Source organism: Nomascus leucogenys, chromosome 15 (assembly GCF_006542625.1).
Source record: "Nomascus leucogenys isolate Asia chromosome 15, Asia_NLE_v1, whole genome shotgun sequence".
Lineage (NCBI taxonomy): Eukaryota > Metazoa > Chordata > Mammalia > Primates > Hylobatidae > Nomascus > Nomascus leucogenys.
The window spans coordinates 52188020-52205785 of NC_044395.1; the positions used below are offsets into that span (position 1 = coordinate 52188020).

General features: G+C 36.4%; 1 protein-coding gene across 16 annotated transcripts in view; it reads left to right on the forward strand.

The window, feature by feature from the left end:
• DLG2 (discs large MAGUK scaffold protein 2) overlaps nt 1–17766 on the forward strand; it is a 2190999-nt gene that overhangs the window by 1208534 nt on the left and 964699 nt on the right. The gene's annotated exons all lie outside the window — the stretch shown is intronic.

Here is a 17766-nt window from a genome sequence, read left to right on the forward strand (position 1 = left end):
CTTGTTCAGAGAGCTCTCTAGTAAACTTGTTGCTATACTGCATTATTTTTATTATTGTGATCTTTGGTTCTGAAGTGGGCATTATAAATACCTGAGCCTTTCTATAGTACATGTGTTACAGTGTGTGTCCTAGGAACATATATCTGGGACTCTCAGTAATGTGGACCCGACTCTACAGGGGTGCTTGGTATCTTTTCACTAAGCCATCATTTCAGAAGTGTTCACAATGAGCAAGAATTATATTTATAATCAGGTAGTTGTGGCCATTTAAAGAATAGATTTGCATTTCTTGTATTCAGCATGACCAGTCATTTCCAGAGAATCTCTGTGTAGACTTACCTAATTAGTTATATTTCCCTGAGAAATTAAAATGGCCTGTAAGTCCTAAGGTATATCACATCCTTGGAGATAACAGAAGATGATAGCTTACATCTCTAATTTCTCCAGTGCTTTCTGGGGCACTGTCCAAACTGTCATATTTAGGGAATCAATATCCAATGTGATAGGCATTGGGGAAACTTCCAAAGGTAACAAAATCTTGTGAAACGGATTTTTCATATTCCTCTGAGGATATGATCTTCAGCCCAATCTCTTTACTGCTTTATGTAAACTCATGAGATTGACCCAGAGATGGCTCTCCTGGCCTGTGGCACAGTCCTTTCTCTCACCTAGAAAGATGCCTTCGCTATAACTTGCTATTCATTCCTGCAGAGTGGAAATGATAAAATGAACAAGAATCCAGTGATGAACCAAGATATGATTTTTCTTTAGCTTTAGAAGAGAAAATATCACTGGAGTTCTGACTTTAGAGCCTCTTAGAATGTCCAGATCTGACAATTGTAGAACATGACTGACTTGTTATTTAATAACACTTTTGGTGGAGGAGAGGGAGGGGAGGACTGGGGTAGAATTGGTCTCTTCTCCATTCTATATAGCCCAGATAAAAAGATTATAAGCCTAACTATTATGTATCAACTAGTATCATATATATTGAACAGTTGGCTTTTGAGGTTGTGTTTTGTTTTGACTTTCAAGTAATTTTGAAGGAAGGAGATTGTAAGTGGGTCTTTTATTGGAACAAATGTTTTAGAAAAGTCCTCTCTTCCTATAAAAATTATATGTTGTATGGATGAGAAAACTGTCAGAGACCACAAATGGCTCTGACAGCCACTGGGAGATAATGTCTTATGCCAAATTAGTATGCAAAGAAAGTTGAATCTCCCAGAAGCACTTATTTCAAGCCTCGGCCCAAATGTGGGAAATAGCAGCTCTACGAAATTCAGTGTATAGAACCTAAAAAGACATTGATACAGCAAAGTAATCTGAGCTTCTGCTTCTTAAGAAGCTAGTAAGGGGCTTTCAATCTGTCCCATCCATTTCTGTGATGGCTAATGTTTAAAACAAGCAAGAAGAAACCAAGTTTGATTTTAAGGGTTCAAATTATTTAATCACCTTACTCAGAGAGTAAGACACATTTACATCAGGAAATCTACATTAGAGAACTGAAGGTTTGCTCTCTGAGTGATAAAGACCAAAGGAAAAATCAACTCTACTGCCTTTGTGCTAGCAAGAGAGCTAGGAGGAGTTAATTTTGAACATTAGGTCATGATAAGCAACATGAAATAACATCTTGGTATTTTTTAATGGAATTTGTATTCACAGAGTTCCTGAAATAAATTAAAAGGTGTGTTGCCTCAAAAAATGTAGGCACTCAGTCAATGCCTGGTGAATGGAAATAGTTCATTTATTTTGTATACCTAATTTTATAACATAGCTTATTTACAACTATAATTTTAAATTAATTTTTTTCTAGGGATTCAGTATGTACTTTAGCTGAGAAGACAGTTAACAAATAAGACAACAAGATGAATTAATTTACATAACGTATTCCTATAACATCAGAGATCATATAGTTGCAAAACAGTAGGGCATGTAAAGTGCTACTAACGATATGCTGTGGTGGTTTATCAACAAATGGAAGAAGATGTATAAAATAAGATTATTACTGAATTTTATTTAGAAAATGATGAGTATACTTAATTGTGAAAGATCATATTTTAGCATTTGGGGAGATATATCTTTACAATGGACAATGATTGTGATTTTTAGTAACCTCTGTAAATTTTGGGCTTTTTTTTTTTTTTTTTTTTTTTTTTTTTTTTTTTTTTTTTTAGTAGGTAACAGTTTATGTCTTCCAACTCTAATAAAACAACCTGAACTCACTATAGCCCTTCACTTCTATTTTAACACTGAAAAGTGTTTTCCTCAAGGTTGGGGTTAATTGAAAAGCTCTTAATAATTAGGAACGTGCAAGACTAAATGTCATCCTAAGCACTTCAGTGTGACTTATTACTAGTTGTCTGGTGCACTGTTTTGCCTCAGCTAATGTCAATAGAACTCAGTAGCATCACAAAATGACCATCATAATGCTCACAACAATAATAATATTAATGATAATAATCTCCATACAGCTTATACATTAGCTTCTTCATACAAAAAATTTAATCTAATTATCACAACAGCCCTAATAAATAGAAATTATTTTTCCTGAATCCTAGAGAGAAGAGTAGCTAGCCCAAGGTCACAGGATTAGTGGTAAGTCTCAGTGTTGGGATTTGCACCAAGTCAGCCCAAGGTATTCCAAAACTGACTCCTCGTCAGTTTTCTTCCTTCCACTCATCATTCTTATGGATCCACTAATCTGTCTTGTCTGAATAAGGTTACTCATCTTTTCTTATCTTGTCCCTCTCTTTTATATTAGAATTTCAAAGCGATAATGTTTACAGAATCAGAGTTACTGATTGTGTAACTCAACCTCTTTATTTCAGATAAGACTATACATAAACTATATTGAATAAACAGTTTTCTTTCATGTTGTTAAAGATTTTACATTCTTTGTCCTCTATCATTGGTTAAGTGTAGCAAACTTGTTTGTCACCTATTCTTCTTTTTTTTTTTTTTTTTTTTTTTGAGATGGAGTCTCACTGTAGCTCAGACTGGAGTACAGTGGCACAATCACTGCTTAAACTGCAGTCTCAACCTCCCCAGACTCAGGTGATCCTCCCACCTCAGCCTTCTGAGTAGCTGGGACCACATGAGTGTGTCACTATGCCCGGCTAATTTTTGTATTTTTTTGTAGAGATGAGGTTTCCCCATGTTCCCCAAAGTGGTCTCGAACTCCTGAGCTCAAGTGATCCACCCACCTTGGCCTCCCAAAGTGCTGGGATTACAGGCGTGAGCCACCATGCTGGGACACCTATTATTCTATTTGAATAGCTTTTAATTGTCATATCATTATAACCTTAACATTGGCATTTGTACTCATTGCTTATTCCTATAGGATCCAAAAATGTCTTTAATCAAAAAGGACCTAAATGCTTGGCAACTGTACATGTGCTCTCTTTTTGAAAAAAGTCAAAGGTGTTAGGTGATTCACATTGACGTTTTTCTAAATAAGCTACATAAGAGATTCTTTGTTATTCTTTCATTAAAAAGTTCATTTGTACCAACAAATTCTCTGAATAAAATTATTTTAAAAGTGATAATGTGAAATCCAGATTACCTGGCTGGGATAGATACCTCCATTCAAATAATTATTCCTTTCTTCTTTGTTTTGACCCTGTGTAAGTAATTCAGAAGTTAGTATCTTACTTGTATGCTTGTTGTCACGTTTCAGCTTAAATCGCTTAATTACGCAATCTCCAGACTGTCTTACTCTAAAAGGCCACTTGAAGAATCTTTAAGATAAATCGAAAGTGCAATTTCTGGTTACATAGTAATATACAAGAGTATTAAAATACCAAAACTTGTGAACCTTCACTTCCCTATCAGCAATATATTGCTTATTTCATTTGTTTTTGTTTTAATTTTTATATTTCTTTATCTTTTTAGTGCACGTTATGAAAAGTACTTTCATGATGCATTTAGGAAAGACTAGTATCAATATGCATAATCTAACAGACACACCTATAGATGAGCTTGGCAGTTTATAACCTACGAGTGATGTAACCCAGCCCACATATCCTGACGTTAGGCCATATTCACCTTGGAAAACTTTTTTTGAATTTGTTTGACAGGGCCTCACTCTGTGGCCCAGACTGGAGTGCAGTGATGTGATCTCGGCTCACTGAAACCTCTGCCTCTTGGGTTCAAGCAATTCTTGTGCCTCAGCTTCCCGAGTAGCTGAGACTGCAGGCATGTGCCACCACAGCTGGCTAATTTTTTGCTTTTTTAGTAGAGATGGGCTTTCACCGTGTTGCCCAGGCTGGTCTCGAACTCCTGGGCTCAAGCAATCCATCTCAGCCTCCCATGGTGCTGGGATTATAGGCGTGAGCCCCCATGCCTGGCCCACCTTGGAAAACTTTTTAAAAACCAGCACTCTAGTTCTACTCTCCCCCTTGTCTAAACCAAACACATTAATTCAACAAAAACTAAAATGAAGGATAAACTACTAATACATTTGCTGGCAGTAGGACCAAGGAAAGAGAATTATGTCCTGCTGATCTTAGTAGAATATAAAGAGCACCAGGTTTTGGGCAAGGACTTAGAGGGAGGGGATTAAATTAGCCTTGCTCTTTGCTATCCAGCCTGAAGTCAGTCATTTGGCTTCTCTGGCCTCAGTTTTCTCATCTGTCAAATAGAAGTAACATTTTATGCTTCAGTAGATCTCCAATGTCCTCAAGATAGTGTTCAAACCATTAATATAGTCTACAAAACCCACCATGACATGGCCTCTGCTTTCCTCTCTGTCATCATACCTTGCGCCTCCTCTATCAGCACTTTAAATCCAGAATTCTGAACTACTTTCAAATACCTAAATGGCCCATGCTCTCTCTAGCTTCCAGGATTTTGCTTAATCTGTTTGGCTAACCAGCTAATCACAGCCTGGCTATACCCATCACTAATTCCACTCTAGCCTTGGGTGACATCACCATCACTAGGAATCTTTTCTGGGCCTCTACAAGCCCAGGATGGATCTATCATCAGCTCCCACAGCAACTTGTGCATTTGTTGTAATTATCTTCATTTGTCTGCAATCTTCAGTAGATTTGAAATGAACGATTTCTCAGTCTTATTCAACATATTTCTAGGGTCTAAAAGAATGCCTGACACATAGTTGTCTTTCATATGCTATTTAATTGATTCGAGGTTGTCATCAATTTTGAGATGTATCATTATTTCATCTATTACTAAAACAAAGATTGCCAGTGAAACCATAACACATCATGAATTGCAAGATGCATCTTGATTTCACAAGTGTTAAAATGTGAAAAATATTTATTCTTAGAATTAATAATGTATGACATAATGGTGAAGAATGAATGAATTTACTTTGAGCATAAAATGAGTTAATGTAAATAAAGTGTTTAAAATATTATACTTGCTATCAAATTACTTTTATTTATCTGGTAATATTAATAATAGTTTTCATACAGAAGTATTATACAGAACACTGAAATATATCATATATTTTGACTTGTGCCAATCAGACTCAACAAATATTATGTGTCCTATTCTGAATTTAGGAAGGTAAATGATAAAGGAAAAAAATGAAAATTAACATTATGAAATGAATTAAAAGATATAATCAAACTGGAACCATTTAGATTGCAGAAGAGAAAGCTCAAGAAGCCTTCCAGACTCCCACTATATATTTATATGTCTAAACAACAATGGTTAATATTTATTGAATTTGTTCTATGAGCTGAGAACTGTGAATATAAAGACCCAGTGAGATTATTACTACTAGTTTTTAGAGACAAAACATATCACCAGTAGGTGACTATGATTAGAAACCCTGTATGATTCTAGACCTTGATCTCCTCGCTGGTAAATAATACTCTGCTTCCGTATGTTTGTGTATACTACACATTGTGTGTATATATATGTTATATGTAATACATATTATACTATATTTATAAAATCATGTAGGTTTATGATGAGTTAGATACTAAGTTTATTTTTCCCGTGAAAAATAAATTTTAAAAATTAAATGCAAAATCTGAAATTTATCTCAGGCATAAGAAGTGTCCTGATATTGAAGATTCACCAGTCCTCAGTGATCATTTTATTTCTATTTTTGCCTCATAGTAGATTGAAGAGTGGTCTGACCTGGAGAGAAGGATGAACAGATTGTCCTCTTAGATCCCTTTCTTAGAGGCTTGTGAGTCTCTCAAAGCTCCTCAGCTGTGAGCAGCAGCATGACTCAGCGCCAGTGTCTGCCTAGCTGTGGTGACAGAGAGGACAGGTGTTTGTCCATGCTGAACGCAGCCCTGCAGTTCTCCTCTGTCAACTGAAAGGTGAATCAAGCAGCAAAATGGACAGTAGCACCTGTTCTGAGGTCCCAGAACTGCTGCCCACCCTGGTAGAGCAAAAAGCACAACTTTTATAAGGTCAGGGAAAGTAGACAGAGAGTAAGGGCAGGATCAGAGAAATGGCCAAAGTGAAGGAAGGCAGGAGTAGGCTGGAGGGCAAGATAGTTGGTCACAAAACCACTGTAAAATTGTGACAAGTTGTAGGAATGACTGTTAAGCAGTTTACTGGGGCATTATTACATGCACTTTACATATACCATCCATTTAATTCTTACTACAGCCTTCTGATGTACTCTTATTGGCTGCATTTCTTTTTTTTTTTTTTTTTTTTGAGATGGAGTCTCCCTCTGTTGCCAGGCTGGAGTGAAGTGGCACTATCTCGGTTCACTACAACTTCCGACTCCCTGGTTCAAGCAATTCTCCTACCTCAGCCTCCTGAGTAGCTGGGATTACAGGCACCCGCCACCAAGCTCAGCTAATTTTTTTGTATTTTTAGTAGAGATGGGGTTTCACCGTGTTGGCCAGGATGGTCTCGATCTCCTGACCTTGTGATCTGCCTGCTTTGGACTCCCAAAGTACTGGGATTACATGTGTGAGCCACTGTGCCTGGCTATTAGCTGCATTTCATAGATGAACTAAGGTATAAGATGTTACGGGATTTGCCATAGGTCACAAGCGGTGGAGCCAGCATTCAGGAACAGGTTTACTGAATCTAAAGCCTGTGACCCTAGCCCCGACTCATATTTTATGCTCTTCTTTAAACCTACCTTGAGTTGGATGGACCTCTGATATAGAGAAGAGATAAGCTGGAAATGAGACCTGACTCTCAGTTATGGTCCTTCAGAAACCAGATATCCAGATAGCCTTGTTTAAGTCTAGGTTACAAAACTTTAATTGCATTTTTTTTCTTAGTATAACTTTAGAATGATATTCCTCTACCTGATATTGTTGAATGATATTACCTTGGAAAATGAAGATGAAAGGAGACATTCTCCCACACAGCAAGAATTTAAGCGTGATTATCATTATAAAGATAAATTTGATAATCAGATGATCTGCATGTCTTATTTGCACATGTATTGCAGGAATGAGGCTATTAGAGAAGCCATTCCGCTTTAAATAATGCCTCGTAGTATTTGCTTATATCTGAGGTAGTCTTATTTCCTCAAATATCTTATTCAATCTTTAATTATTAAACCATTATAAATTCTGTCCTATTTGGTCTGGACACCTAGCATCTATAAGGTCCTAAATGAACCCTGGTTGGATGATTCACTTGGATGGGACACTCTCAGCTGTATTCAGTATAGGAATTAAGACCAGATTAGAGGTCAGTAGGCCTGGGTGTTAACTGGCTCTGCCCCACAACCTGTGCCACCTTGGTTAAGTGTCCAAGCTTTCCTGGGCCTGAGTTCATCTGCAAGCAGATTCCTTCCAACTCAAACATTCTTTAATTCTAATTCTGATTTTCTATAAGACTGCAGAATCCTTAAAGGGAAAAATTTGTGCTCATTTGTCTTTGTATTCTCAGCACCTAGCAAAATGCCTAGCACTAGATGAAACAGAACATTTATGCCAAATGACTATATACAAAAGGCCTGGAACTTCCTTGACCATTAGTAAGAAGAATATAATGGAGACTGTCCACTTTCAAAGTGAGAGCAGGATGAAAAATGCTCAGGGGCTCTTCTCTTTTAAATACCTTTTTTCTTTGAAGAAAGAGGAGTTATGAGGCATTTTACAGCATTGCATTTGAGGCTTTGGTTCTCTTCCTTTCTCACCTTCCATGCCACTAACACTGAAGTAAAACAAACAGTAACTAGCATAAAGCCAGAGTCTTCTTCAGCCACCAACAATGACATCAAACTAAAATTTTCCAGCTGCCTTATCCCACATGCCACATCATTACAAGCTTATAATTGAGGATGAAATGTTTATTGTTTGAACACTCTCAATCTTAAAATTCCAGTTATTTAAAGAATCTCCATCCCACCTGCTACAGACTGAATTGTGACCTCCCCAAATTCATATGTTGAAGCTCTTGTCCCCAGTGTGACTGTATTTGGAGATAGGACTTCTAGGTGGTAATTAAGGTTAAATGAGGCCATAATGGTGGAGTCTTAATCTGATAGGCTTGGTGGAATTGTAAGAAGAGGAAGAGACAGATTTCTTCATCTTTGTCTCCACTATGTGAGGACACAGAGAAAAGGCAGCTATCTGCAAACCAGGGAAAGAGAGCTCACTGGAAACCATACTCTGATAGATCCTTGATCTTATACTTCCCAGTATCCAGAACTGTGATAAAATAAATTTCTTTTGTTTAAGCCACCTAATATCTGGCATATTGTTATGGCAGCCCAAGCTAAGATACCACCTCCCATCATTGTAGATATATATGATGATGTCTAATAAAGAGTGGTTTTTAGTGCCCAAGGCCAGCCTATCAACACCGAGTAGAAATAGTGTTCTTTTTTATTCAAAATATGTAAGCTCTGATAAACACATGGATTCAGCAGAGTTAACACCACTCAATGTTTTGAAGGAGCTATGAGAGGTTATTTAAAATGGTAATATATTTTTTAAAAAGGAGAAGTAGAGGGTAAGGAGAATGAATGAAATGCTTTTGGAGGATAGCTTCGGTTGTCTTTATCGTTTTCTAACCTACCGAGGAGGCGAAATGAATGCAAACTATTCACCCAACAAACTTGATAAAACAAAAAATACATTTAACTCACAAAATACTTTTCTTCTCTTCCACACCTACTTGTTACTTTAGGTCACTCTGATTTACAAACAGAATTGATTGATTTTGCCTATCATACCATCCACTGTTCCTCACAAGCTAGTATTGGAGAAAGTTTCTACTATCAGAAGGGCTGGTAACTTTTCACCAGGGTTTGCAGCAAGAAATGACAAAACAAGTACTGTTAGACGTATTGAGGTCCGGGGTATTCCTGTGCTTGTTAGCAGTGCAGATCTATGTGATTTGACAGACGTTTTGGTGATTCCCTAGCATGAGAAGGGTAAAAATGTATTTTCTGTGGAAAGGAAAAAAAGTATATTGGGGTTAGGGGAGTTGAAGGAAGGACAGTGCTTGGGAAAGTTTAAGAAGAATGAGAAAAATAAGTTTTTTCCTTGTTCCTTTCCTATTTGGACATTAGCCTGGCATAGGACTGACTTTCCTATGTTTTTTTTTCCCCAAGATTCCTGTAAAAGTTCTTTGTCATCTTCGTTGACTTCTGTCCTTTACCCATTTTGTGAATCTTCTTATTGGCACACCACCCGAGAACAGTAAGGCAGTGAAAGACTGAAGACCTGGCTTCAAGACTGGTTGGGTGACCTTGAGCAAATGACTGCACCTCCTTGATTATTAGTGCTCTCATGTATTAAAAATGGTGATAACCACCTTTTCATGGGTTTTTGATTCAATTAAAACTGCATGTGAAGAATCTACCTATTGTAAAAACTTTTTCTTCCCTACCTCCTTTCTTTCCTCCCTCCCTCTCTTCTTTCCTTCCTTCATTCCTTTTTTCCTTTCTTCCTTCCTACCATTTATTTAAATATTCTGCCTAGTTCTAGAAAGAATGAAAGATAGTTCTGCTTTACCTCTTCACCAATGATGCCTCTTACTCTACTATCCCCCTGGGCTTCAGAATGAACTTTCTCTGTCACCCTGGTTTTATAAAATGAGGAGGTGTGTAATTATATCTCTGTCTCTGGCTAGAGGCAGAAAATGACTAAGAAGGACATCTTTCTTTAACTAGTTGGAATTGTTAGTATAATGACTCTGAGAGAGTTCTAGGTTTTTATTTCCTTTTAAATAATTTTCTAGATCCTCCTTATAAAATATTGTCCCCTTGCTCCCAGCCTTTCCCATACATTCTCTCTTTCAAAATATACCACCCAACTTTTAAGAGAGGGATTCCCTGTTTTGTGAGTGCCAATTAAGACATATCACTTCTACTTTGAAAGGAAGTATTATGTGCTGAATGACTCAAGATGCTTATCTTCCAGCTGATAAATGTATCACTTGACGTTTGTTGCTTTATTTCAAGTCTTGGGAAAAAAGAGAAAAGAGTCCCATGTAATGTTACATTGAAGTTCAAAACTAGAAAGGACCTTCCTTTCATAGATAATAGTAACATTAATGAACATTTATTGTGTCTTTACTATGGGCCAGTCACTACTCTATGATTTTACATGTTCTAATTTAGCAATCTTCACAATGGCCCTATATGCAAAGTACTATTATATCCACATTTTATATAGATGAGGCAAAGAAAGGTCAATTAATGTGTCCAAAGATGCACAGTTACCATGTCCTAATGCCAGGATTTCAACCCAAGCTATCTGGACCTGAGTCCAAATTCTTAACTATGATGCTACAGTAACTTCTCATGCCTTTCAAATGAGTAAGCTGAGTCCCCAGGTAATATGAGGTTTGGGAATGTTTTTTGTCCAATATCTGCCCAATATTGATGGCCAAGTTTTGGGGATTTGAACCTAGATATTCGCAATTCCAAACTTCGGCCTCATTGGCTTCATGCACCACTAAGATGTGTGCCCCTACATTTATCTCTCATGATCAAATATTGAGGAGTTTCAAGCACTACCATTAATGTCTTTGGTAAACAGTACCTGCTAAGTTCCTCTTTCATTTAACCAAAAGTATTATTTTTTATATTCATAGTTTTGAGCAGTGGTATTGATAATCTTTCATGAAATTTTCAGTTATATAATTGTTGTGACTTTACCATGACTTCAGTGCCCTGCTTCCATTAAAAAAAAAAAAAAAGAAAACAACAACAACAACAACAAAAAGTCACCCAACAGGATGGCATTTGGAAAACAATTCCACACCAGTGGTTGCATTAATTGCTAATTTGAATGTTCCTGCTGTGAATTGAATGGAGTCACTTTGGATCTATTTCTTAGAAATAACCATTTTTATTACCTCTGCTCTAGGATGCACAGTTTTGAGATCTTCAGAGACAAATATCTTCACTAACCACTTTCTCTTTTCCATTTTCTTTCCATAAGTAATCCTTTTCATTGTTATGACTATTTTTAATGTTCTCAGATTTAATTTATGAAGGATAGGGGATGTTGTAGGATGATTTTGTCTCTTGTTATCTCAGCATATAGCATTCTGTTAACTTCCCAAGTATAACATTTTGAATATCATGTTTAATTCAAATATCCATTATTTTATTAAAGTTGATTTTTTTCTTTATGTATATGTAGAATTTACAAAGGCTTTATGAAAATGGCTTTTGTAATACACAAGTAAGAATTTCCTTTAGCATTAGTCATTTCTTTAGTGAGTGTTTTGAAAAAAGCAGGATAAAATGTAGTATGATGAATAATGCTTGTCAGCAGTTATCAGCTACACTATGCCTTTTAGAAAACAAATTCCAATACAGTCCAGATTAAATAATGCTTTCCGTACTCCAGTTTCTTAAAATCACCTATCTAGTTGTCCTGAACGATTTGAAAGTCATATCTTCTCTATCTTTCCAGGTTGACTGTAGACTGACCCCAGGAAAATAAAATTCAGGTAAATGAATTATCTGCAGCCTTTGAAGTCAATTAACAATTCAGCAAGTACTCATTTGCCCCTTGGTATTAAAAAATACTTATTTGCACAGTACTATTAATAATACTGTGCTGGGACTTACAATGATGCACGGATACAGAAATGATCCATTTACGGTCCCTATCCTAGGGAAGTTTAGATGTAGATTGGAAAAATCTAAAAGGAAGCACACACAATTAAGGTAAACACTTAGCAAACTCTATACTGCTTAAACAGTGTAAACAATATGCCAGTTTTTCCCTCTTATTTATTCTGTCTTGGCCCAGACCCTCTTTGCTTATTTGCTGAATCTCAACATTCTTGAGCTCTGTGATCATGCCTGATTGCACACCACCTGGTATATCATTCATTCACTGAGCCCTGTTCTCCAAGATTAGAATAAAACACACGTGCTTTGATTATATTCTTAGGAAGCACATGTGAATGTCCATAGTGTCCTTCTACCCACCCCAAAAAATGCCTTAAAGAAACTCTTCTTATTTTTAATACTTCTATTAAAATATATTGATACATAAAAGTAGAGTATTTAAGAACATGGTTTCTAGATTCAGGTTTCCTTGTTTCAAATCCCAGCACTGCCATTTACTAGCTGTGGAACTTTGAGCAAGTTACTTAAACCTTGTGTGCTTCCCCATCTATAAAATGAGAATAATAGTGCCTGTCTCATAGGCACTATTATGAGGATTGAGTAAATATTTTTGAATAACAGGTGTTACCTAAGTTTTTTTAAAATGAATATAATGTGACAAGTCATTAAAAAAGATAATATGGGGTGCATACAATTCTTTGGAGCTTCTCAGTTAATTGGCCAACTCTTTTATGTCATTCTCTGCCTCTGATTTTGACCTGTAGTAGGACTATTTTGAACAACTTTGTAATCACATGCTCCACAATATCAGCATGGATGGGCAAGCACATTTCTGCCCTAATATAGCAACCTTGAGTTTCACTGTCACTGAGCAGTACTTTTGGAAGATGACTCTGATTTAAGCAGTTCATCTTACCAGAGATACTAGGATTATTGTCATTTGATTGTTGAGTCATTAACTTGAAAAGCATCTATCCAAGAGTGTCTGCTTTGATATCTACCCAAGACAGCATCATCTGTGGAGGTAGGGCAATGGCCTCTAACTAGTATAATAGACTTCTGTCTTCCTAAGGCACCAGTTCTGCTTTTGAAAATAAGTCGATGTCCAGCATCACTATTTGTTGCTCAATTATATAGATACTTCAATGTGTTTTTCTGCGTTTACGGACTGTTTAATGTTTAATGGAGGTAAGTACATTCAAATAGCAGAAGATGACTTACTTTTGCATTTATGATTAACATTGTATGTTCTTGAATGTGTATCGCCTATGTATGTTTTCATGTCACACCTATTTATAATTTATGTAATTTAATCACTGGTTGAGCAAAGAGCCTGTCTTTTTGAACTATTTTTTTTAAAGAAACTGGACACTAACTTTGATTAATTAGAAGATAATCTGAACAATCTCTCAATGAATTCATTTAAGAGGTAACTCACAGTATGCTGAGAAGCTGGGATGTGATGGTGAACATGGCCTATTCAGTACTCAACATTCAGCAGTGTATGAGGAAGACAATAAAGGAGCAATTGCAACGTAGTGTGATGAATATGATGTGTTTAGGGATTTTATACATTTCCATTATTGATTGAGTAAATACTTCATAAGTCTGTGAAGTAGTCCATCTTAGATGATAAAAAGATAAAGTAGGTTGGTTGGGATTTTATTTTTTAACCCATCAGTTACAGTAGACAAGTGCCAGGCATGACATGGACACAATTGAATTTAAGTCAAATTATTAAATATCTTAGTGTACTACGTGAGACAAAATATCATTTAGTTATCAAACCTGAATATATTTTTTATTGTGATAAAATATAAACATAATATAAAATTTGCCATTTTAATCATGTTTAAGTGAATAATTATGGGCATTAAATACATTTGCAATGTTGTACAACCATCACCACTATCCATTTCTAGAATTTTCATCATACCAAATGAAAACTCAATACCCTTCTGAATATTAACATTAATGAAAAAATGTTCAGACCTTCCCCATTTGACCTTGCCGTAAAATGTGCTAATTTTCGATAGTTCCATCTACCCTTTACAGTTATTCTGAGAATGTTTCAGAAATACTTACAAATCTTTCAACTTCCGTTATTACTTTGATAAGATTTTATAACAAGAAAGCAGGAGAAGTGACTTTGGGTAGGTCTAGAGTCATGACGTTAAGCATTTTGTTGCAAGTAATACAATTTAATTTCAGCTAAGTACCTTTAGCTTTACTAAGATTAGTAATTAAATATTTAGTTGTATAGTAAATTAGCTATGCCATGTGGTCACTGGAAAGTAGGTACTCCATTTACTGAAACATAAATGTTTTACAAGGTATTGTAATATAACTAGTAAATTGATAATGACAATTTAGGTTTTAGCTAATTAAATTCTTCCTTAGCATTTATTAATTTGAGGGTCTAAACTAAAACAACTTTAACTATGATAACTGCTGTAATGATTTAGGTGTGCCAAACATGAATAAAATTGGGAAAATTGAATGTGTGTAATGAGTTATAAAGATAAAAAGTTAGTTTCCAACTGTCTTTATAAATTTTGATTGGCAAATCTAAACCAGAATTAAATATGCATTAAGGAGAGAGACTTTATGGTCAACTTCATACCCTTATTCAGACAGAAAATTTTTAAAGAGGATTGACACCATTGCTATAGCTTACAGTCAAATAAATTTTAAAGAGCATGACCAATGTGCCCAGAACTGTGGTAGGCTATTAAAACGTCATAATTAAGATCCCTGAGGCTCAGTTTTGTTGCTGTTTTTCTTTTTCTAAACTGTAAAATAGGGATACTGGAGGTAAATCATAAGCATAACAGTGCTGCATACAGTAAGTGCTCCAGAGTCAATTCATTTATTCATTCACTAAGTAGTAATTAGAATGAATGATAGATGCATAATGTATTCTCATTTAAGTATCTAAAAATAAAAGGGACATAATTTGCCCAAGTGCCTTCCTCAACTCTGAGGAGTTCAAGCTAGTGAGGGAGAGATATGTTTCAGTGGACTACCATATAGCATGACAATTCAAGTGTATTTTTCAAAGTTGTGCATTGTAGAGGTCTCTAGACTCAATACAATTTGTAGGCACAACAGGAGAAGTAGACAAAAAGGAAAGGAGCCACAGGAAGCCTCAGAGAGGGGATGATGCTTGAAAATACTTAACATAAGAAGTTTGACAGGCAGATGCAGTGAGGGATTCATTCCGAGCAGAGAAAAAGGGCAAAGCACAGATTTCTCAAAGAGCATGGCTTTTTCATGAAGCAGCAGGAAATTCATCTTGGCCTGAGCAGAGCAGGTACACAAGGGAATGGGAAGATGTGACTTTGCTTAGGTCAGCTGGGGCCAGATGGTAAAAGGTTTGGTTTGTTATCTAAATAGTACAAATTATTTGATGCAGGATGGAATAACAGTGTCACTGATGGGTTTTAAGGTGAGAGAGAGGTTGATATGATCAGATTCAGATTTTAGAAAAACTTATCTGGTAGCAGAATGTAGAGAGTGTATTAGAAATGAGCAAGAGTACAGACAAGGAGACGCTTTAGGAGACGTTTACAGTATTCTCAAACTTTAGTGTGCATGGAAATCACCTGGAAGTCGTGATAAAACACACGTTGCTGCGCTCTGCCCAGAGAGTTTCAAATTCAGAAGGTCTGGAATGGGGAAGAATTTGCATTCTTAACAAGTTTACAGGTCCTGTTGCTGTTCTGGGATCCTGTTTTGACAACTGCAGACATAAATATACCATAAAAGGCTGTCTTAATCAGTTTGGGCTGCTGTAACAAAACACCATAAACTGGGTAGCTTCAACAATATTTATTTATTCACAATTCTGGAAACTGGAAAGTCTGAGATCAAAGTACAAGCAGATTCCATATCTGGTGAGAGCTCACTTCCTGGTTCATAGATAGGTGTCTTCTCACTATAACCTTACGAGATTGAAGGGGAAGGGAGGGTTCTGGGAACTAACTTATAAGAGTACCAATCCCATTCATGAGGCTCCACCCTAAGGACTTCAAGAGCTCCACCTCCTAATACCACTGCATTGAGGATTAGGTTTCTACAGATGAATGTCAGAAAACCAGCATTGGTCACTGTGCTGAGGCAGTGAAATACTAGCGGCAAATGAAATCTCATTCTAAAGGCCTGATTGATTGGAAGCACCCTCGTGATACATTTTTTCCTGCTGAAATTTTACTTGGATAATACAATGCCTTAGGCATTTGATGAAGCTGGTGGGTCTTAGGCGAAATAAAGTGAACCAGCTGTTTTCTACTAGGGTCAGAGTGAGTAAAAGTGACCTATGGTTCTTAGTGACTGTTAATGCAGCAAATAGCCTTAGGAATATCCTAATTCAAATTCCATTGTTTTCCATTCAGATTGGGGGAAGAAAGGGACTTGCCTCTTCACAGAGTTGCTTATCTCAGCAGGTTGGTGTCTCACATAAAGTGCGGCTCTTGCAGTCTTGCATATTTCCTCCGCTTTCAGCTATATTATGGTCAAAGGAGAACCTGGCTGAGTTTTACTTGTTTCACCGTTTCAGTTGTTTTTTTTTTTTTTTTTTAAGTAACCATATACTTTACTAAGAAGGTTTACATGATAATTTTCTTTTGGTTGAACAAGATTTTTCTCCTGTTTCTGTTTATTCTGTGTGTTTGTTTTTAAGGCAACAAACATGATCTCTCTGATTACCTTTCATTGTAACGAAGGTTTCTCTTTCCTGTAGCCCCAGTGTTGTTCTAGTGAAATGGGTTTCATCTGCTGAGTGTAGGAAAAGGTTTTAACTGGCGTAATTAACACTGGTGTGGTTATCTCGGATTTAAAAAGAGGCAGTTGATTCTTCCAGAATGTGGGGGTATTGCCTGATAGAGCCAATCACGCAGTGTGTAATAATGAAGGTAGTTTGGGAAGAATTTTGTGCTCTTAATTAGGAGCAAAATGGGTAGCCTTTTGTCCGCAGGAGGCTCAGGACGCAGGCTAATTGCAATGAATATAATGGGATTACCTCACACTTGAGATGGTACTCTCACTAAAGGGGCACAGGGCCTTCCCTGCAAATCTGCACTGGTCTGGGGGTGGGGATCTTGTAGAGGGATGTTTTGAAGGTATAATTTATTGTCTAGTTTGGAGGACTTTTTTCCCTTCTTTCTGTGTGTCTGTCCAGAAATAGAGAAATGATCATAAAATTATTGGCACCTCTCAAACGTGTTTTAATGGAAGGGCTTTTGAGGGTTGTTTTGTATATGAGACAGTACGTTCAGGATGTTCTAAATGATGTCCAGAATAAATATATTTTACTTCCGTAAGCACTTGGTGTGATTGCCTAATATTGCAGCTCATAAATGTTTATGAAGGTAAAATGCTATTATATTAGTTTGTGTAATTTCTCCCAGGTATAAGGATAGATATTGAGGAGATATTATTGAATACAAAACGTGTTTTGAAAGCATGTATAGAACTTTAAATGGATTTTAATTTCAAAGTAAGTGCAAGTTTGAGTTAATTAAGCACCAGAGATCTTACACGAGCCCACCAAATTGAGTAATATATAATATATATCTCTCTCTCTGCCTGTCTCCCTATTCCTCCCCTCTTTTTTCTCCCTCTCACCTCTTTTCTGTATTTTTTCATATATTCACAAAACTTTGAGTTTTGTCTACCAAGCAATGTGTAGAGCATTACCTATACCAGGACAGATAAGAGAGAACATTTGCCCTTAAGGAGTTTACATTTTAATGTAAGAGGCAGGCAAG